Below are 23,462 nucleotides of genomic sequence, written 5' to 3' on the forward strand. Positions count from 1 at the left end.
TTACTCACACTCTCTACTTTTGTGTGGCAGAACCTGTAATTTTGTCATTGCTGAGACCACTTTTTTTTATTTAATTTTTACCCCAAACAAGGCACCGTGCCACTTTGAAGCAGGGGGCTACTATCAAGGACTTTATTAGCGGGGTCATTATGAAGGGAGAAGAGTAGAAAGATGTTTGTTAACATTACACTTGAACTCTTGCATATCATTGCAGTTGGGAAAGCAGAATCCCGGAAGGGAGTTCCAAAAACCCGCAGTTCTGGGGAAGAAACTATTGGAGTAAAAGGCTTTCTTGCACCTAGGGACCTCTACTGTAAAGGGATGAGACTTAGTAGCTTGTCGGGTTTGTCGGGGGTAGTTACGTCGGGGATCTTTTTAAAAGCATTCGTCATCAAGTCTTGATATTGGGCAGCTTTTATAATATTCTCCTGATCATAGTGGAGCGATCCTACTTTTGGCCAGCTTATAGGACCTTCTTTATATCTATATAATATTGATTTAATTCTTCCAGAAAATACTTGGCACGTTGTTGATAGGCCCATTCTTCAATTTTTTTGTCATGGAAGGTTTTAGTGTATTTCTTGTAACTCTTTCGGGCAATTTTTGCAGCAGATTTATTCCCTGTTTCTGTCTCATTTTTAAGACAGTCTTGCACCCAATGTTTGACCAGTTTCTTGATGAAGATTGTTCTCCTGTCCCTTGTTTCATGATGTTGATGTGCCATGTTGAGAGTTGAATTTTGGGAGCTCATCAGATATCGTCCAGTGACCACAATAGCTGCATGGTGTTGATGGTCAATCTCTGAGAGCCCCATACCTCCTGTCCATCTGGGCAGACACATTCTAGGCAGACACTGGTTTCTGCTTATGTGGCTTTATGTCATGGTTGTTTGCCACATTTTTATATGTATAGCCATTGTCTGTTTGATTAACGGGTGTACCTTATATAAAACTAGGCACTGTAGAAGCCATGTGTGTGGCATACTATCATGTGCCTTTCAATAGCCAATCCTCGCCATACTTAGATTCATTTGTTTCTTTCTACAGTCCTCAAGGATGGTCCTATTAATCAGCAGCTTCTTGGTGCCGAAACATTTCCTCCTACACCCTGTTCTTTTACAAGGTATTCTCCAGAGGAGAGGTGTTGATAGATGTTGTCTGTAACCATGCCAGTGAGAGGTCATAGTGAGACAACAGATGGGCCTGTATTTACAAGGGCATGTTGTTTCATGTGTTTGAGACTTACGTTGTCTTTTCCTTAATATTCTGGTGAAGCACTCGCTATAATATCTATGTAGTGATGATAGTTGCTTCAGCAAGAAATTGGGTGAGTTATATATACCATGTGTTTTGTAATTCTGGAACATATTGAGCTTTTATTTTTGTTTGGAACACATTGAGCTTTTGTTTTTATTTGGAATACATTGAGCTTTTGTTTTTGTTTGGAATACATTGAGATGTTATTTCCGGTTTGAAGTTGTTGCTTTTAGCAACATGTTCGACCAATTTAGCCTCTTCAGTGCCTGGATCCTGTCCTGGAGTTCCCTCGCTTTGTTCTTCAGGTCTCGTATTTTCGTTTCATATTTTCTACTGAGTCTGCAGATGATGTTATTTAGTAATCCCTATACTGCAGGGTGGCCAGGAATTGTTTAATCTGAGACAATTCCTGTCCGCAACTGGTTTCAGATCTTTGGTTTCCAGCGTGGTGTTTTGCCTTTTGCTTCTAACTTCTATTATTTTGGATTTTGGAAAGTTTACTAAAAATGTAGTGTCCTGAGGTATATAATACCTAATTTAACACTGTGAATTACACTCTGGAGACAAGCATTAACCCTTTTTATTGTTGTCATTGTTGCTCTCATGGTTTGCATTTTAAACAATGTTCTTTTCCTTCAAGTCCCATCAATTGGACCTCCTCAATGGTCTTACAGAGTTCTTCTTCCAGAACCAACTGCTCATCATTTCTCTCCAGTATGCCTTCGCAAATGTTTCAACATATTTCCTTTCTGTGTAAAAGAAAAGCCACATACTTTACAAGAATATGGTTTTTCTCCAGTATGTGTTCGCATATGTTGCAACATATTTTGTTTTATTGTAAAGGATGAGCCACACACTTCACAAGTATATGGTTTCTCTCCAGTATGTGTTCGCATGTGTTGCAACATATTTTGTTTTGTTGTAAAAGAAGAGCCACATATTTCACACGGATATGGTTTCTCCCCAGTATGTGTTCGCATGTGTTTCAACATATGAGCTTTCTGTGTGAAAGAAGAGCTACATACTTCACAAGAATACGGCTTCTCCCCAGTATGTGTTCTCATGTGTTGCAACATACTTTGTTTCTGTGTACAAGAGTAGTCACATAGTGCACAAGAATATGGTTTTTCTCCAGTATGTGTTTGCATGTGTTGCAACATATTTTGTTTTGTTGTAAAAGAAGAGTCACATACTTCACAAGAATATGGTTTTTCTCCAGTATGTGTTCGCATGTGTTTCAACATATGAGCTTTCTGTGAAAAAGAAGAGCCACATATTTCACAAGAATATGGTTTCTCCCCAGTATGTGTTCGCATGTGTTGCAACATATGACCTTTCTGTGTAAAAGAGTAGCTACATAGTTGACAATAATATGGTTTCTCTCCAGTATGTGTTCGCATGTGTTGCAACATACTTTGTTTCCGTGTAAAAGAGTAGCCACATAGTTCACAGGAATATGGTTTTTCTCCAGTGTGCGTTCTCATATGAATGGCTACATAATGTTTTTTTGTAAAGCAAGAACCACACACTTTACAAGAATATGTGCCCCTTCCAATATTAGATTTATTGTTCATTTTGAAGGCGGAATTTTTCAGTTTTTTGTACAAATTGATTCTTTTAAAGTATGTGAAAATCTAAATTAATTTTGAATCATTCACATTTTTACAGCTTTTTAGTGCATTAGAAATTTAATTATTTGTATGCATTACTGAGTTCCTTAGTCATATGCACGACTATGGACATTAAGCGCATGCATTAGTGACAAACATTCAAACTAATTTTCAACTAAAAAACAATACGAGAAAAATACATATCTTACAAGAAATGCATATGCTGTTGAAAAGAAAATGTTTTGTCTAATATATTATGATAAGTTTTGATTCTATGAAAGATAATTATTTGTATTGTAAACGATTGTAGGCAACTTAAACATTTTTAACATTTCAATAACCTCTTACACAATAATTTATATAAACATTTTTACATCCCAAGAAATATTTTTTGTATGGAAATTTTATATTTTGAGTCACCAAGAAAATGTAGATGTTTTCAAATCCAATGATAGTTGCTTTTCTCATGAATGCCAACTAATGTTCAACTAAATAAATTAATAAGTGAAAAAACATATGTTGACAAGAAATACATATACTATTGAGTAGAAGATGTTTTCTCTAATATATAATCATAAGTTCTGATTCACTAATATCAATGCCATCCAATACGTCAATTCAAATCCAATGATACTTGTTTTTCTCATTAATGCAGGATTTTCTGCAAAATTAAAAACAATTAAAACATAAATTTTAAGAAAACATATTAATTTTATGCATATTCTGCAAAATTAAAACAGTTAAAACACTTTTAAATGCATCGTCATATTTTAGAAATAAATCTTTATGCATAGAGGTTTAAAATTATTATGTTTACCTTAATTACTATATCTATTACATCAGTTTTCATGTACAGAAACATTCAGTAATTTATTGAAACTTGTTTCCTTATTTATGGTTTAAGGAAATCATAAAAGCAATTTGGGTTGGAAGAAGACTTGTAAGCAATGACAGTTGAAGTTAAAAGCAATCATCGTTTTCAGGAGATGCAATGTGACTTAACTTGAACGAGTTTGCATCATGAATATTAAGCAAATATTTCAGTGGCATTTTGACAAATTTTACTTAAACATCATGTTAAATGTTAATATTTTGAGACGAATGTACAATGACAAGAAAATATTTTCTCTAATATATAATCCAAAATTTTAATTTGATGAAAGAAAAACATCTGTATTATCCAAAGTGGTTTTACATAAATATTTTTAACATTCTAATAATTACATTTTGTACGACATTTCCATGTAAATAAAGCCACATACTTCACAAATATATTGTTCCTCCTAAGTATGTTGTTGCAAATGTTTAAGTGTTTTGGTTCTGCATAAAAGAAGAGCCAAATGCTTTACAAGAATTTTGTTTTTCTCAAGTATGTGTTCGCATATGAATAACCACATTATTTGGAAAACAAGAAAATACAAGAATATGAATATCAATGTTATATCTGAGTCTGTTAGTCATATGCAAGACTATGTACATTGAACGCGTGCATTAGTGACAAGCATAAACATTAATGTTCAACTAAACAAAATAATAAGAGAAAAATACATATTTGGAGAGGAAGTACACGCACAATTGACAAGAATAATATATAATCCAAAATTTGGAATTTATGAAAGAAAAACATCTGTATTATCCAAAGTGGTTTTACATAAACATTTTAACATTTAAATAATTACATTTTGTAGGACATTTCACCAATAAAATGTACATCAATTCAATCCAATGATACTTCTTTTTCTCAAGATTGCAGGATTCTCTGTAAAAATTAAAAAATAAAAATATCTTTAATGCCAAGAAAAAACATTAATTCATGCAGTTTCTGTAAAATTAAAACAATTAAAATATCTTAAATGCATCTTCATATTTTGTAAATAAATTTTTGAGGATTAAAATTATTACACATAATATTTTACCTTAATTACTTTATTTATTTAATCAGTTTTTATGTAAAGAAATATTCAGTAATTTATTGAAACTCGTTTCCTCATTTATCGTTGAAAGAATGCATAAAAACAATTGCGGTGAAAAGAATACTAGAGAGCAATGACGGTCGAAGGGATATGTAAAAGCAATTATGATTGCCAGATGTAAAGTGACTAAAGTTGAACGTGAATATTAAAAACTACATTCAGTAATTTATTAAAACTTGTTTCCTTATATTTATGGTTAAAGGAAAGCATAAAAGCAATTCGGGTTAGAAAAAGACTTGTAAGCAATGACAGTTGAAGGAAGAAGTAAAAGCAACCATGGTTTTCAAGAGATGCAATGTGACTTAAGTTGAACGAGTTTTCCTCAAGAATATTAAGCAAATATTTCAGTGGCATTGTGACAAATTTTATTTAAACATCATGTTAAATGTTAATAATGCAAGCATCAGATGGATGGATTGAGAATGGGGAGCTGAAGTAATAAGTGCATTGTGGCGGGATTTCTCAGGGGATGCATTCATGATCTGCCAACAAAAAAGTGAATAAGCAGAAAGTTTTGTCGATATAAAAACTGTTTATTAACAACATTTATATGGGCCATTCGTCAGAATGAAACAAGCTGGTCTTGCAGATGTATGCATTTTCTAATAAAAATAACCAGAAAAGTTGGAACACATTAATTATTTCTGAGTATTCCTGTATCAGACTGAGTAAGAGAATATGAGGGACAGCAAAAACAAATACTTTAAGTAATTACTAGGGCTAGGACAACAGCATATTCTCTTCATTTTTTTTTTACTCTCGAGTATATATCTGTTAATATCTTATATGCTTTTATATAGAATGATATGATTCTCAGTTGATTAATTGTGTCTCACTCTGTCGGATATATACTTACATCAAAACAATGATAATAATATTCTGTTGTTATAGGCCTAGTCATTACTCTTGCTGGCAAAAAGCAGACATGTATAGTTTTGGATAGAGGGGGACTATTTCAAATTACACCAGTTTAGTTTTCATTTTTCAATTTGGACTCATTAGTATTTTACTTAAAACATCATGTTAATGCTTAATAATGCAGACATCAGCTGGATGGATTGAGAATGCGGAGTTGAAGTAACCAGTGCATTGTGGCAGGATATATGACGTCTGAATGTACACAGTCATTCTCCAGTGGGCAGCTATCTTGGTCGTTGCAGTTGCAGTTTGGGTGAGCTAGACTTGGAGTGCTGGTGCTATATTAGGCATGGTCCAGAAGGATAATTTAATAGTTTTTTTTAAATTTAGAATCGAGCTGTATTTGTGAGGATGTTTGAATAAATTTTCTACTATTTTAAAGAATTCTTTAGGGATATTAGTTTTGACGTTATTATTGTATGGGGGAGTTCTTTTGGGGGTATTTTCTCTTTTTCTATGGGCTTATTATTTACATTATATTGCATATGATCATGAAGATTGAACCTTTCCTTATTTTTTTTTTACTTAGATTTATGTTTAGTCATGGTAAAGGGATTTCACTGCCGTGCACAAACCAGGTGATGCGTTCCCGATGTGCCAACAGTTAAGTAAGGAAAATGAAATGTTTTGCCCATATAAAATTTGTTTATTAATAACATTTATATGGGGCATTCACTGGAATAAGAGACACCAGTCTTGTAGACGTATGCATTTTCAGACCATGTAAAGAATAGAACCCCTGTTGCAGAAGACAATGACCGGCGCACATTTCAAGTGACACCAGTTGTTCAACCTTGACATTGGTGTTGGTTGTTTGTAAACAGGTCAATTAGCAAACATGGTCAAATGTTTATAAGGAAGATTGCACAACACTGATTCAATTGTGAAAAATGTGCAGAATGAAAAGGAAATTTACTTTTTTGGTGCAATATACGATCAAATGGTGCAAAGCCTGATCTCTGCAAGGTAAAACAAATAAAAAATGTTACCCAGTCTATTGAATACCACTGGCTTGCACTGTGCCGGGCATCATTACATACATGGGATCCTTCATCTCACAGTTGTCAGATTTTCCAACATGATTGAGAGACCTCATAAAAAAGCGGCATGCCAATGACGCAAAAATCACCAGAGATCCCTTGAGAAAATCAATGATTTGATTTGTAAGGATATGTTGCTGTCATACTTTGATCCTGCAAAACAAAGGGTCATTCAAGTCGATGCATCAAGTAAATGACCTGCAGCTAATTTCCCAAAAAAGAAAAACTGTTGTGGCTCAGGACAGGGTTATTAAGGAAAAGACAGACAGGGAAATGAGTTAAAAAAAGGTAAAATACACTGTAGAATTATAGAAATTGTTGCCATAGAAAAGTAGACATGATTCCATTTCCATTTGATGAAAACCAGTTTTCTTTTTTTCTGGCAGTTTGGACCGAATATCCCACTTGGTTGTCATGCAGCTATCAAGCAAGACCTCAATTACTTTCCAACTGGACTAGCCTTAGGTAACAAACTATTAAAGGATGTTCTGAGGCTCCTCTCACTCAACCTTACACTGGTTCTTATTGCAAGCTTTCTATGCAATGACAAATTATTCAATCTAGACATTGATGGCAAAAGGGAAACTGTATCCATAGAAAGAATAAAAAGCCATTCGAAGACACAAAAGCTCATATTTCTTGTACATACACATTGCATCAACCCATCCTTCCACTAATAAAAATGCATACATTTCCAAAACACAATTGTACCACCATTAGGTGTATTTGATGGTGAGGCCTTCAAATCTATTGTATGATTTCTTCTTAAACATTTTAATCTTGAAAAATAATTTTATCTAAAAAGTTAACAAATAAATTTTTTACCTAAAATATTGTTCACTGCAATTAATTATAATGATTTTAATTATAATAATAATAATTTTAATTATAATAATAATTTTAATTATAATAATCTTAATAATAATAATTTTAATAATAATAATAATAATAATAATAACAATAACGATGTTAATAATAATGATAATAATGTTAATAATAATGATAATAATGTTTATAATAATGATAATAATGTCATTAATGATAATAATAATAATGTTAATAATAATAATAATAATAATGTTAATAATAATAATAATGTTAATAATAATGATAATAATAATAATCACAATAATAATGATAATAATAATAATGTTAATAACAATGATAATAATAATGTTAATAATAATGATAAAAATAATAATAACAATAATAATAATAATAATAATAATGTTAATAATAATGATAAAAATAATAACAATAATAATAATAATAATAATAATAAGGATAAAATAATAATAATAATAATAATCTTAATAATAATGATAAAAATAATAAAAATAATAATAATAATAATAATGTTAATAATAATGATGAAAATAATAATAATAATAATGTTAATAATAATGATAAAATAATAACAATAATAATAATAATGATAATGTTAATAATAATGATAAAAATAATAACAATAATAATAATAATAATGATGATAAAAATAATAACAATAATAATAATATCAATGTTAATAATAATGATAAAAATAATACCAATAATAATAATAATGATAATGATAAAAATAAAAACAATAATAATAATAATAATAATAATAATAATAATAATAATAATAATAATAATAATAATAATTTTAAATGCTTCGCTTGGATAAATTTACATGTTTCGTTTCATATGCCCAACGTAGCATATTTTGCAATTTTGATTTACCAGGTGATGTTGACCATTATTTTTTTTTTTTTTTTACAAAGGCATCACCACATTATCAAGGCCCAGAGGCCACTCAAGGATAAGGGTTAAAGAGTGTACAGTAGAAATTGGTCAATATAGTAATCATTAGTAATGAAAATTTGGTAAATTTAATAACTTATATGGAACGGCTCATCAAGAACTTATTTACTTTAGACTTGAACACAACCATATTGTAGTCAGCCGGAAAGCAGGAAAACGGAAGACAATTCCACAGGCGTGCAGTTCTAAGAAAGAAGCTTTGTTCATGGAATCTACGTTTAGGTTTAGGCACAGATAAAGAGTGGGGGAAATTATTGATAGTGTTTACAGCTAGACGAGTGTTTCTTGTGAAAGTTTGGCGAGGGGGGACCATAGATTGAAGCTCAGTTGAACACTTTCCATGAAAATAACGATACATCAGAGACAAACTCGCAACATCTCTTCTGTGAGATAGAGGTTGCAAGGAGGAGAAAAGGACATCTCCTACGAGGCTACGAAGTCTATTTTGAACTCTATCAAGGCAGGACAAGTCCTTTCTAGCAGCTCCCGCCCAGATGTGGCAACAGTATTCCATCCTTGGACGTACCTGGCTCTTATATAGGTAGAGAACAGCATCAGCAGTGAGACATCTACTGGATCGATAGAAAGATCCCACCATTTTTCCAGCGGCCTTGGCAACAGATTTGATATACGTGTTCCATTTAAGATCAGGAGTAATGGTCAAGCCCAGAAGCTTGTCAAAACTTGAGGCCTCCTGAAGACGAGAGCCATTCATTTCAATTGATGACAAATGTGGATTAGAATGTTGATGATGTAAAGAGAGAAGCTTGGTTTTAGATGCACTAAAAGTAACCAGCCACTTCTTTCCCCATTGTACTACGTGCTCAAGATCAGAGGAGAGAGAATTGGAGAGAACTTGGTCGTTTACTGTCTTAGATGTGGTACCATAAATGGTAGTGTCGTCAGCATAAATGTCTACAAATGATGTCAGGATATGATTTGGAAGATCATTAATGTAGATCAGGAAAAGAGTTGGGCCCAGGATGGATCCCTGAGGGACACCGGCATTAATACTGTGAGCTTCTGATTTTTGCCCCTCAACTACTACTCTTATGAACCTATCAGAAAGAAATGATTTAATAATTGAGAAGACTTTTCCAGCTATACCATAGCTAGCGATCTTATGAAGTAAACCTTTATGCCATACCCTATCAAAGGCTTTAGATATGTCAAGAGCAATTGCCCTAGAAAGATTGCCACCGTCGAGAGATTTGCTAATCCTATGCGATATAACTGTAAGGACATCTGCTGTAGATCTAGCAGAACGGAAACCATATTGAGTGTCACTAAGAAGGTTATTTTTGTTGAGATGTTTGGTTACTTCTGTATTTAACACAGATTCTAGCAACTTACTCATGACGCACAGGAGACTTATTGGCCTGTACTGAGAGGGGGATGAGCGATCACCTGAATTCTTAAATACAGGGCATACTGATGAGATTTTCCAGGGAGATGGGAAACTATTCTCCTTAAGACAACGTTTAAACAGTTTTGTAAGTATGGGCGCTAATTCAGGTTGAAGTTTTTTGAGTACTATAATTGGAATACCATCAGGGCCAGTTGCTTTACTCGAATCAAGGTTTTTGATTAGCTTCGCAACATCACGTACAGATATACGTATATCACATAGCGTGTTTTCTGATACAGGAGGAAATATTGGGGGTTGGCGGTCTTGGTCGCAAAGGGTAGAATTAGCTGCAAAGTTCTTGACAAAGAGTTTGGCTTTGTCTGATGCTGACGAGATTATCTCAGGTCCATTGATAATAGTTGGGATGGAGCACACGCTTCTGTTCAGGATTCTGTTTGCTATTTGCCAAAACTGGTGGGAACCAAGCCGCTGCTCAGCTACTTTGGACTTAACAGATTGAGCATACAACACTCTTGCGTTCCTTATTACTTTCTTACAATGGTTGCTGGCAGTCCTGAAAACGGCTTTAGTTTCCATACATCTATTACGTTTGAAGCAGTGGAAAAAGTGATTTCTGTGCGCAATGGCAGCAGCACATTCTGGAGAGAACCAAGGCTGGCTGTTAGGTTTTTGCTGAAACTTTTTAGAGGGTATGAAATGGTCAATACCTACAATTAACCATTCAGTTAGGTCTAATACTATAGAGGACACATCCTTTTTAAACATGGAATGCAGAGGTAGATCAGATATAAATGTACGGAAGCTATCCCAGTCAGCCTTAGTGTATCGATATACTGTACGATGAAGAGGTACGTCTGGGGACTTATTACATTTCATTTTTATCTTAATTGATACAACAGAGTGGTCGGAAGATCCAAGAGGCGACAGAACAGAAACTGAACATAGTTCAGGGCAAGTTGTGAGAAAAAGGTCTAGTAGGCTCGCATACTGGCCGTCATTATCGGGCACACGGGTAGGTTCCTGAACAATCTGAGTGAGGTCATAGGCAATGGAGAAATCATGACAGAACCTCCCCTCATCATCGGTCTTGTTTGAGTGGGTCAACCATTCGACGTTGTGAACATTGAAGTCTCCACATACGTGAATGTTAGCTGAAGGATAAGTAGAAAGGACTTGGTCAATTTTCTCAGATATGCTTTGAAAGATAGTAACTCCGCTGTTGTGGGGGCGATAGAGAGTAAATATAAATGCAGTAGTGTGAGCTAAAGCAACCCGGAAGCACATATAGGGTAAGTTAGGATCTTCCCTGGAGATGTCCCTCCCACATGGAAAGCTATCTTTAATATAGGCACATATTCCATGCCCATGGCGATCTTGGGGGTCAGATTTAGAAGTTAAGTTAGAGTATCCTGAAATTGCAAACTCATCTAGGGAAATAGCCTGTCCAATGCCAGTTTCACTTAAAAATAAAAGGTCTGGTTTAGTCTCCTGTAATTGGGTTTCAACCTCTGGAACGTTAGAACGAAGACCCCTGATGTTGGAGAAGGAGACATGGTAGTAGGGGTCTACGTTGGAAGTTGGAGAACCGGGTTTAATCGTGTATTTTTTCTTGAAACTTGTCATGATGAAATTTTGGAATTTGTGGACTAGGTCGACAGATTTACTTAGAGCAGGACAGAGAGGGGAAATTAAGAGAGAAAAAGAAACGAAGAATTTTTTTTATTTTTATTTGTAGCTAATGATAAGGTTTTTTTTTTTTACACACTATTAGTCAAAATAGCCTATTCTTTTTTATTATTATTTGTTGGCGCCCTTCCCATCTAAATAGGTGATGGAGAATTGTGCCTGAAGGTTGTTATGAGTGGTGGCAGCTGTTGCTGCTACTGAGCAGACCGATTCGGGAGCGGCAGTTTATTATTATTGGCTCACATGGAGCTTTAACATAGGTCATCAAATATCTCGGATTGAAAACCTGTGGTATTCCCTGGAAGCTGAGTGACAACACATCTCCCCAGCCGTCCAGCACTCTCTACCTCCTTGGATAGCATTTGCAAATAAATTTGCGTTATTGCAACAGCCTCTAACCATTGATTTCTCGCTGGTAGCGGCCATTGGTCTACACTGGAATTTAAGTGGCACTAAGCCTCCCCAAGGTTCTCTTTGTGCTTATCCAGTGGAGGTCTGGTCAGTGCTCTCTCCCCGGTCTTTCCATCCTCCTTGACTTTTCTCAGTTATTTGGTATCCCACTTTTTGTGGGGAAAGGGGCTGTGATGGAACGATCGGAGGTGATGAGTGATGGGGATGTAGAACTTGTTGATATGCAGCGTCAGTGTTCTTTGTTTCCTTTAACACTTCTTCAAGTTTTTCCTCTGCAGCAGTTTGCCTGCTCACGCATGTGGTTCATGTGTATTATTCTCCGCATTCAAGGGTTTCCCTTAATATTTCAGTTGTTTTGATTATCGTTAGTCGTTGTATCTTTGCAGCCATTCCTCTGATTCCAATTTCTTGCATTCTTTATTCAAAGTTTTTCAGAAATGTTCCTAGTGCTTATTTTGAGTTTCTTCATCATCCAAATCCCTTTTAACTCTCTGCCAAGCTCTGTGTATTTGCTCAGTTTCTCCTTTTCTTTCATACTCACCTTGTGGTTAGCTGGGACAGCAACATCTAGGATTTGACAGGATTTTTCTTTCTTGATAATTATTACGACATCCGGTCTTCTTGCTTGGATGGGTATATCTGTCTGTATGTCCATGTCCCATAGGATTTTGTGGTTCTCGTTTTTGAGTACTGTTGCAGACTTATGCTTGTACCATTTGTCTGTGCGTTCAAAATGCAGTTGTTTGCATAATTCTCAGTGTGCTGCCCGTCCCAGTTGGTTGTGTCTGTTATTGTATTCTTTTAGGGCCAGTTTGCCGCATTCACTTACTTTATGGTTTATCATTTCGTCTCTTTGTCCGCAGAGACTGCACTTTCTGTTTTCTTGTGTTTTATCAATCATTGCTTTGATATGGTTGGTTCTTATCAAGTTATCTTGTGCTGCAGTTATTAGGGATTCAGTTTCTCACTTTACATGTCCTTTTCGCATCCATGTCCAAGTGTTTCCGTTATTCTCATCTTTTGTCATTCTTATAAATCTTCCGTGTAGTTGTTTCTCTTCCCATTTTTGTTTTCACGTTTTGTCATTTGCTTCTCTGTTTTCTGTTTTGTTGATTTTTTTCAGTGTCTCTCACTCTTTCAGTGTTTTGCATTATGTATTTTTCTAGTACTTTTTTTTTGTCTTTCACACAGTCTGCAGACCAGTTCTCTCCCGCTGTCTTGCCTTTTCAGGTAGAGTCTGTCAATATCATCCTTTAGGCGTAGTTCATTATGCATGGTCATGAGTTTCCTGGTCTTCTGATCGAGCTGTCTCAGTTCTTCTTTTGTTCACCCTATAAATAGTCCAGAGTATTTTACTAGTGATACTGCTCATGTATTTATACCTTTTATTAGGTTTCTGCTATATAATTTCGTTTCCAGGAGGTTTCTTGTTCTCCTGAGGTATTCCTTTTCAATTCTCTTTCATTTCTGTTGCTTTAATGGTGTCTGCTTCCAGAATTCCCGAGTATTTATAGTCGTCTTGTTCCCCTAGTGCCCTCATTATTATTATTATTATTATTATTATTATTATTAATTAATTAATTAATTAATTTATTTATTTATTTATTTATTTACTTCGGCAAATTGAATTATCTCGACCATCTCCCGATAATGGCGAAATATACAATTGCCTCCCTTGTTTATTGTTCTAACATAGTCTAATTGTCAACAAGCAACCAATTATTCGCTATAAGTAGGCACCGCCAAAAATGGCCACAAAATCAAGTTGTTGTTGTTTTTTAAAACTAAATTACATTTATTAAAATCCATTATTTCTGAGTAACTTTTTTTTTCCAGAAAGATAAAACGCTGAATTTTATCATATAGAAAACAGAATTATGTAAAACTTTTTCTACTACTTTTAATTAAATTTTAAATGTTAAATTTTCCCAAAAAGTTAACAATTGACATTTTTTGTCTTGCACAAAAAACGTACTTAAATATTTAAAAAAAAAGGTTTTTGAAATAATTAATTTATTTATTTATTGTCTAACTAAGATTTAGGATGATTTTCTAAGAGAATATGCAAAAATATTATAATATAAGTACCTGTATTTCAAATAATTCCACTTATTCATATAGGTAACCAGATATTTCGCGTCGATGTAGAGTCTGGATCGACTCTGTTTACGTTTGCGTTTGATAAGGAGAAAACTATGGAAGACCAAACAGGCCAAAAAAACTTATTTTTCAGTGACGAAAATTTCAATGTATTATTAAGCTGAGACTGGCCAGTACCAGATGGGTGACCATTTGTATGAGTTTGGTTTTGAATGTGTATGTGTGTGGGGGCCAGGCTCCCCAAAATGGGGGGGGGGGCAATTTAAAGCAGAATAAAAAAAATTATTTCAGCGCGTTTGGTCCACCGTAGTCGAAAGGCGACAAACGTTTTCAAACGGGATCGAAAAAAAAAATGATGCTATTTTTAACACAAAGGGCACAATATTTATCGAATTTTTTTTTTTGTATCGATTATTCAAAGCATGCCCTTTTAATAATGGTCATGCATTATTCGGCTCGCTAAAAAAAAAATATTAATTTATTTATCAAAAATTTTAAAATGGCTTTTTTCGTATAAATATTAAAAAAAATTTTTTTTTGTTTTGCTTAACTTAAATTAATTATTTTACTTAACATATTCACCGAATTTCACACTTCAAAACTCAAAAGCGGGATAATTAAACACAATCGAAGTTCTGATATTCAGACGTCAAAATAAGGTATGCAAACAAGTTTTTTTTTTTTTTTTTTAATCTATAATTCTGTCCCTTACAACAACACAATATGTTTTGTTCAGTTTCAGATGATTATTTTAAGCATATTTGTTCCCACTTCAAAACAAGGGGGGTTGTAAGCAAAAAAAAATATATATATATATATAAATATCGTTTATGAAAAATAAGTACACTGTTATAAAGTTCATTCTTCTCCTAATAATCGCTGAAAATTTCGTATTGATCGGATAATTACCTGATTTTTGGTAGATTTTTAAAAAGACGGTCCGTCAAAAAGTACTGACCTGCCCCCCCCCCCAGTTTTGGCGGTGCCTAGCTATAAGCAACCGAATTCGCATGAAATTTCAGAGAGATTAAATTTGTTTTTAGTTATATTTTTTAAAAAAGCTAAATTAATCTAATCTCAATTACAGACATTTTCTTTTTAAAATCGCTTTCCACATCGATGCAATATTTTTTGAACATTAATAAAAGCATATTTACAAAAAAGGTGAAATAATTCAAGTAATATTATACTTACGTTTATTGAATCTTTTTCGCTTGATTTGTTTCATCGAAACATTCGTTGATGTTTTAATGGTTTTGTGTTTGCTTTTGTTTTGTTTTTTTGTTGTTGTTTTTTCTGTATTTTTTAAAAATAATTTTTTTTTTGTTCTTGTTCTTAGAAGCAGAATTAAGTGAACAAGAACAACCTCATCAAGATCAAATAACGCATCAAAATTGCAGGGTTTCCCGACTGGGTTTTCTTTCCTTCCTCTCTCTAACAAGTTTGTTATTGTTTCTCATCGTAAACACAATTGTTATATTTTATTTTTACTTATTATTCTTTGCATTTATTTTTTTATTTATTGTAAGCGTTGTTAAATTTATATCTATAAGCCTAGCTTTGTAACCTCATGTAAGTTATATGATGAGCAAGACAAAGACGTTGTTCGCGATTAGAGCAATCAGCGCGCATGCGTCATCAACCAAACGAGTCTTTCTTTTATGTCCCCCATCTCTCTCTCTCTCTTTCTCTGTCTCTCTCTCTCTTTCTCTGTCTCTCTCTATTTCTCTGTCTCTCTCTCTGTCCCTCCTCATTTCCTTCTCTCACGCTCTTATTATTATTATTATTATTATTATTATTATTATAAAAAGCGGATGAAGATTGAGAGTTAAAAAATCAAGGATCACGCTGGATAAGATTGATTTTATAAATGTGAATGTTTTTTAATCCATTTTAAAATTAATGGATTTTCATTATTTTTTTAGTATTGTTTTTATTTATCATTATGTATTGGTATATTTACAAAAATATGTAGGGTAAAACCTGCGAAGAATGCGCTGTTTTTCGGTTGTTATAAAAATCGAACGAAAATTTAAATTGCGTTCCGTTTTAAATTCGGTCCATTTTTACATTACGCCCAAGTCATCACATTCGACATCGGGTATGCTGACTAGGCCGGGGATGCTTGTTCCGAAAGCCGTTCCTAACATGAGGAGGTTTGGCTGGGTGTCTATTCCGAACGCCGTTTTTAACATAGTGATGTTGGGTTTATTTTTTGTAAGCATACCTGAAAGGTCGACATTTCCGATGTGAACGGTGAGTTGAACTTAGGTAAAAAAAAATAAAATAAAATAAATAAATAATAAAAGATATATTATTTCTTAACAAAATTAATAAAATTTTATTTTTATAAAAAAATATTTCGTTTTATATATATATATATATATATATATATATATATATATATATATATATATATATATATATAAAATAAACATAAGTCCAAATTTAATTATGGCAATTTTGAAATTACATAGTTATTGCTTTTACCTTTTATATAGATATAAAAAAAATGTTTCTTTAACTTTATCGTTTTTCTACATACTTCTTAATACTTTATAATTTAATAATCCTTTATTTTAATTCTTTATTTCTTCTGTGCATGGCCGGTTTTTATCTTCATTTTCTGCTTTATTCTTTAAACTTTCCTATCTATCTAATATATCAATCTACCCACACTTTCATATCTTGTATGTATATTTAATTATATTTTACTATATGCATTTACTTACTTTCTTTCTTGCTTTTTCCTGAATTTGCAGATACCGGCCATCCTCTCCCTTTAAATAATTTTTATTTTTTATTTTATATTTTATATTTAATTTTTTTATTTTATTTTTATTTTTATTCTGTATTTATTGTCTATTTATTATTTATTTTCTAGTTATTTATTAATTAATTTATTTATTTTCCATTTAGTATCTTCTAACAACTCTTGTTGACATTTTTTAAGTGATGACCTGTACATTTCAGTTAACCTGTATTATTTTGCCCTATATATTTTTTTCGCGCCTTTTAACATTTCCTGTCTGGGTCATTTTGACATTTTTTCTCCTCTTCTTCTTCCCTGGTCTTTCTTATTTATATTTATGTCCCGGCAGTAGAGTGAAAAGCATATCTTATTTTTCTTTTATTAATATTATTGGAATTTTTTCCTTTTTTCCCTTGTACACATTTTTGTGAATTTTTTCATGGATTTGTGCCTTTGGATTATTTTGAACCATCTTCCAACTACGGGATTTCCTTGAATTTTACTTGTACAAATGGAAATTCAATTAATTTTCTTGAAGTTATATATTTGGATTTTACCGTCACTGGATTATTTATCTTCCACCAGACTATCCATTCACGTGTAATCACCTTTTTCTTCACCATATTTCCTCTGCTTCACTTTTTTGTTATCAAGTGAGATCTTTGACTTACTTGTTGTTTCATCAAATACATTTGCATGCAAAATCCGATCCCGCATTTTGTTAATTCCTACCCTCTGATGAGAAGGAAAGTATTTTTTCGAAACTCCGCGGATTAAGGACTATCCACTTATCTAGTGTTTCTTTTTCGGATTAAATATGTTTTTAACTCTTTTTAAAAGTGTTTTTTAACATGTTTTATTAACTGTTTGCTCGTATATATATATATATATATATATATATATATATATGGTTATATATTTGTATATGTATGTATATGTATATATGTGTATTTATGTGTATGTGTATTTGTATATTCTATATGTATGTATATATATATATTTATATGTATGTGCTTATGTGTATATATGGTATGTGTGTACATGTGCGCATATGTGTATGTGTGCATGCATGTATGTATGCATATGGGTGCACGTATGCATGCCTAGACCTGTACATGTCATTGTATGCATATATATATGTGTATGGATATATATGCGTGTATGTGTGTGCATGCGTGCATATCTGTTTATGCATATTATTATTTATATATGCATTATATGTATGGGGGTGCATATATAATATACATATGGTCGTTGAATATGACAGCGTATTGGTATGTATGCGTATATATGGGTGTTAATTGTGCATGCATATATATATATATATATATATATATATATATATATATATATGTACCCTTATGCCCATTCTTTTATGTAAAACATACTATTGGTCTATGGTTTAAATATTATTATTATTATTATTATTATTATTATTATTATTATTATTATTATTATTATTATTATTATTTTATAAATATTGTCATTATTATCAATACACACAGAGTGACTTTCGAGCCAAAAGCACATACATTTAAGTACCTGCTCTGATATTCTCCTCGGTTTGTGTATGGGAATTCCTTCGGGACTGAGACAATTTTCCTTCAGGACCGAGACTATTTGTATTCTCATTTAATTATTAACTAATATTAATTTTATTGATTTTATTATTATTATTATTATTATTATTATTATTATTATTATTATTATTATTATTATTATTATTATTATTATTATTCATTTATTTATTTATCTATGTTCGTGCCATCTTTATTGAGGGAGGGACGGAATTTACTCACCATTAAAAAAGCTGACATTGTTTCTAACTCTGCCTTCTTCAGTAATTTTATTATTATTATTATTATTATTATTATTATTATTATTATTATTATTATCATTATTATTATTTTATATCATCATTATTATTATTATCATTATTATTATTATTATCATTATTTTTATTATTATTATTATCATCATAATTATTATTATTATTATCATTATTATTATTATTATTATTATTATGATTATTATCATTATTATTATTATTATCATTATCATTATTATTATTATTATCATTATCATTATTAATATTATTATTATTATTATTATCATTATCATTATTATTATCATTATTATTATTATCATTATTATTATTATCATCAATATAAATGTTATTAATATTATTATTATTATTATTATTATTATCATTATCATTATTATTATCATTATTATTATTATTATTATTATCATTATTATTATTATCATTATTATTAATAATAATAATAATAATAATAATAATAATAATAATAATAATAATAACTATTAATTACATTATTTTTTTCCGTTTATCAATTTCATTTCTATTCCATTATACATATCGAAATCAATTGCGTCGCATGTTTGCCGTTTGAATTAAACGCTTTTACGTTGCACCTGTGATTATAAGATTTACAAATTATTACTGGTCGTAATATTCTATGTATTATCCCGTCTAAATCTGACCCTGCCGGACAGCAGACTTTTCCTAAAGCTTTAGTCCCAGGCTGAAGTTAATACTACAAGCTAACAGTGTCTCTTTTCAAACTCCCATTTGTTTCCACGCGCGGTACCCAAACGAACATTCTTTATTATGCTAAAGAACCTACACCGACACACACACACACACACACGCGCGCGCGACAACATGTGAACACACTGAACACTTGCCCCTTCTTTCTCCTTTACTCGGCTTCCTTCATCCTAGCAACTACTAGCTATAAACACGTGTGGACTGAGCTGTTCTCTCCTCAACAAACCGGCTATATATTAATTCTATCTTTACACAAGAACACTTCAATCTACTAACGCCATTAATGGTGATGACAAATAAAGTTGTTTATTAAATTTTAAAATAACACTTGTTTTCATTGTCTTCATTATTAACTAAATGAGCCTTTAATAATTATTTCTCTCTGTCAACACTTAGATACTCATTTTAACGTCGAGTCAATTCTGACTGACAGTCACTCAGTGTTAGGTTTTTTTTTCCCTGTCCAACCAACGCACATGCTTCTCAAGTTTTTCTTTTTCAAACATCAATACTTCCTTTACATTAGTCAAATGGGATGAAAACTCGACGGTTATCATGCCTAATGCTTAGGCAGAGTGGACACCAAGTAGATTCTGCAGTTCAAATAAGAGACTTCCACTGTCGATCACAAATATTTTGGCTTGTCCCGAAATTTTACGGTTGTATTAATAAACCCTATGATAGGCGATGCTTTTCGGGACCTGTATGCAAATATCGAGTTTTAGTGTTCTGTATGGGTGGCTTATGTTTTAAACCATCGTACACATGTCCAGAAATTAATTTAACACTAGCACCAGTATCTAAAACTAAATTTACTGGGTAATTGTTCACAAGAGCGGTGACTTTTGGTGTTTTAGGAGATGTCGGCACTTTGAGTGAGGCCAATGATTCATCACTAAATGTAGAGGGAAATGTAGGAGGATGGCTAAGACGAATTTCTCTTACCGTTTTCGCTTTGCACACTATCGCAAAGATGGTCATTTGGTGGCATCTTTTACATTCTGAGGAATCATACTGGGCAAGTCGGGTGTATTTAAAAGTACCCACAATATTGGAAGGTCTGGTGTCCGCCATTTTTTATCATCATGTGTCCAAGTGTGATGACGCTGTCTGCCATCTTTTACTTCACCACGTGTCCAAGTCTCATGGCGGCTATATTTAGGGTGGTTATTTTGAATGTTACAACGTTTGTAGTCCTCGCGATTGTTGAGCGTATTTAATTCTTTCCGTTCCATGTCTGTTGCACGTGTATGAGACAGTTCAATTGCTTTGGCCTCGTCTAGGACTTGTTTTGTTGTGGAAGTGTTTCTTAAAACTTTTCTTCTAATTTTTGAGGGAAGGCATCCCTGTATAATATGGGCTAGAATTCCTTTATATTTTCAAACTCGCATGTGGAAGCCAAGGTTCGTAGTCTCACATGGTTATTTCTCTAGACTTTCGTTTGTGTTTTGCATGGCTTGTCGAAATTTAAAAGAAATCATAGGAAGTGTTCTTCTGAGCTAGCGACTTTTTTTTATTACTTCATACTCGTTTGATGTTAACGGGCCATCTTCTGTAATAATCACTGTGTGCTTTCGTTTTTGTTCATCTGTAAAATTGTAATATATGTCGAAGACTCCATCACCTGCAAAATGGAGAAGTACTGCTTTCCGTTATTCGTTAATATCTATGTCTAAAACAACGAATAGGTTCACAAGTTTGTCAATCCATTTTTTTAACCGAATACTGACTGTATTCTGATCACCATGCACACTAAATGACTAGAAAATAGGAAAATCCATCGTTTGCCATTTTTAAATTGGTCGCCATGTACTTATCAAAAAACAAAAAGAAAACAGTGTAGAAAATGTGTAAGGAAAGTCCTTTAAAATTACTGCGCCCTCTGTAGATGTATAAGGAAAAACCTTTAAAAGTACTGCGCCCTCTCTAGATGTATAATGTTGCAGCAACGTAAAGCAATTCAATAACCAGTAAACACCGGTTCTGCACGGAATCCAACTAGCAAGGTACATAGATGGACGCGAACGGTTACTCAGAACGGACCCAACAATCGGTTACTCAGAACGGTCCCAACAATTGGTTACTCAGAACGGTCATAACAATCGGTAAGATATGCTCACACCCACACGGCACGAGAAGCAACAGCAACACGATGCCCGACCAAGTCAATCATCGCTCTCCCAACGTCTTTCAATTACCCGCTTTTATGGCCGTTGCAGGCCGGCTAAATTTGCATATTGCGAGAATTCATGTGACTTTGCGAGATATCATCCTTTACAAAAGATGGCGGCCGCCATCTTGATCTTTCTTTCTCTATTTTCGGTCGGCGACGCCGAGCCGGCCCCGAGGTAAGTCTCTCTTTTTCGTCCATCTCTCTTACGCACCCACACAACACACAAACACGCGGGCGCTTGTCTCCTGGATGCACATTACAAACAGCGTTTTATTTTTCAAGAAAAAAATAATACATCTACGAGTGTTCGTGCTTTTAAGTTCTAAAATCCGTTTTCATCTTCGTCACCAGATGTAATGTTGATAAGTATCCCCGGCTCGCGGGTGTAATGCTGCAAATAAATGTTACATAGAAAGGGGTCAGGTTCCAGTGATTAAAGGGACAATGTAGATGAATTGAAAATGATATTTGTTAAAACGAAAAGGTTAGAATCGAATCAAGTATTAAAAAAAAGGGGGTTTATCATTCCCACTTACTTCCCTTTTATACACTAACAATCTAAAAATAGGGTCTGTCTAATTAACCAATTAGGGACCCCCGTTTTCGGGTTCGCTTTTAGAACAGTAGTCTCTTCCTCTTTTAACCACAGCTCGTCCATGAAGCAACAGGTAGAAAAATTCCTCTCCTAAAATTTTGTGCCTATACGAACATTACAAGAGCCGTCTAATTCTTTGGACGTAAAAGAACTTTATAATTGGACTTTCTCTAAAGCCGCAAACACAATAAGTTTTGCAAAAACTTGTAAATTTTATTGTTTTAACTAGCGGGGGTACCCGGCGTTGCCCGAGTGTTTGTTTCCGGGACGGCGGGGGGAGTTTTAAAAAATGTTATGGTAGGTAAGTAGGAAGGATCAAACCCGGAGTCATGAGTAAAAGTAGGAAAATAAAGTGTGAAAAAAAAACATCTGCAACGTTAACAGTTCGGCCACCAAGAAAAGTCCATTCCAGTTGTTTAGGAAAAAAAAAAAAAAAACCGACTACGGTAGGTCGGCGCGAACGTGAAAATATAATGTGAATTGTCCAGCACGCTAACCACTACGCCACAGAGCACTGCAGCTTAGTTTAGTGATTTTAAATAACTTCACATGAAAGAACTACGAAGCCAAACCGGTGTTCTCTTCTCAACTGTTCCTTGTGAACGATCCCCAAACGGTGTTAAGTGGTGGCAGGGGGAGGAGGAATTTATAAGAGAGAAAATGTTTTACCACTTCCATTGATCTTAACCGATTTTGGCCGTGACTTCTCAGCAGAAAAAGTATAGAAATCTAAGATTATCGAGGAATTTGAGAAATAATAAGCCTATAACACATCTCAGATATTGTTCTGCCGTTTGTGCATATTATATTTGCATGAAATATCTTGATTTTTAATCCTATTAATGTCAAAATCAGACGGGAAAAAATGAGTTCATTTTATTTATATAGATAACTAGCGGGGGTACCCGGCGTTGCCCGAGTGTTTGTTTCCAGGACGGCGGGGGGAGTTTTAAAAAATGTTATGGTAGGTAAGTAGGAAGGATCAAACCCGGAGTCATGAGTAAAAGTAGGAAAATAAAGTGTGAAAAAAAAACATCTGCAACGTTAACAGTTCGGCCACCAAGAAAAGTCCATTCCAGTTGTTTAGGAAAAAAAAAAAAAAAAAACGACTACGGTAGGTCGGCGCGAACGTGAAAATATAATGTGAATTGTCCAGCATGCTAACCACTACGCCACAGAGCACTGCAGCTTAGTTTAGTGATTT

At 33.3% G+C, this 23,462-nt stretch overlaps 1 protein-coding gene across 2 annotated transcripts in view; it reads right to left on the reverse strand.

Annotated features, from left to right (window-relative positions):
- Window positions 1-15,830, reverse strand: part of LOC145269581 (uncharacterized) — a 17,414-nt gene extending 1,584 nt beyond the window's left edge. For both annotated transcript variants that reach the window (XM_080125327.1, XM_080125328.1), the window contains exons 1-3: window positions 15,361-15,830; window positions 4,546-4,625; window positions 1-3,527 (exon numbers count right to left, since the gene is read on the reverse strand). The exon at window positions 1-3,527 is cut by the window's left edge and continues 1,584 nt beyond it. The gene's annotated coding sequence lies outside the window, so the exon portion shown is untranslated. The remainder of the gene's footprint in view (window positions 3,528-4,545; window positions 4,626-15,360) is intronic.
- Between the last annotated feature and the right edge of the window lie 7,632 nt (window positions 15,831-23,462).

Source organism: Euprymna scolopes, chromosome 45, assembly GCF_053919585.1.
Source record: "Euprymna scolopes isolate OS-2025 chromosome 45, ASM5391958v1, whole genome shotgun sequence".
NCBI lineage: Eukaryota > Metazoa > Mollusca > Cephalopoda > Sepiida > Sepiolidae > Euprymna > Euprymna scolopes.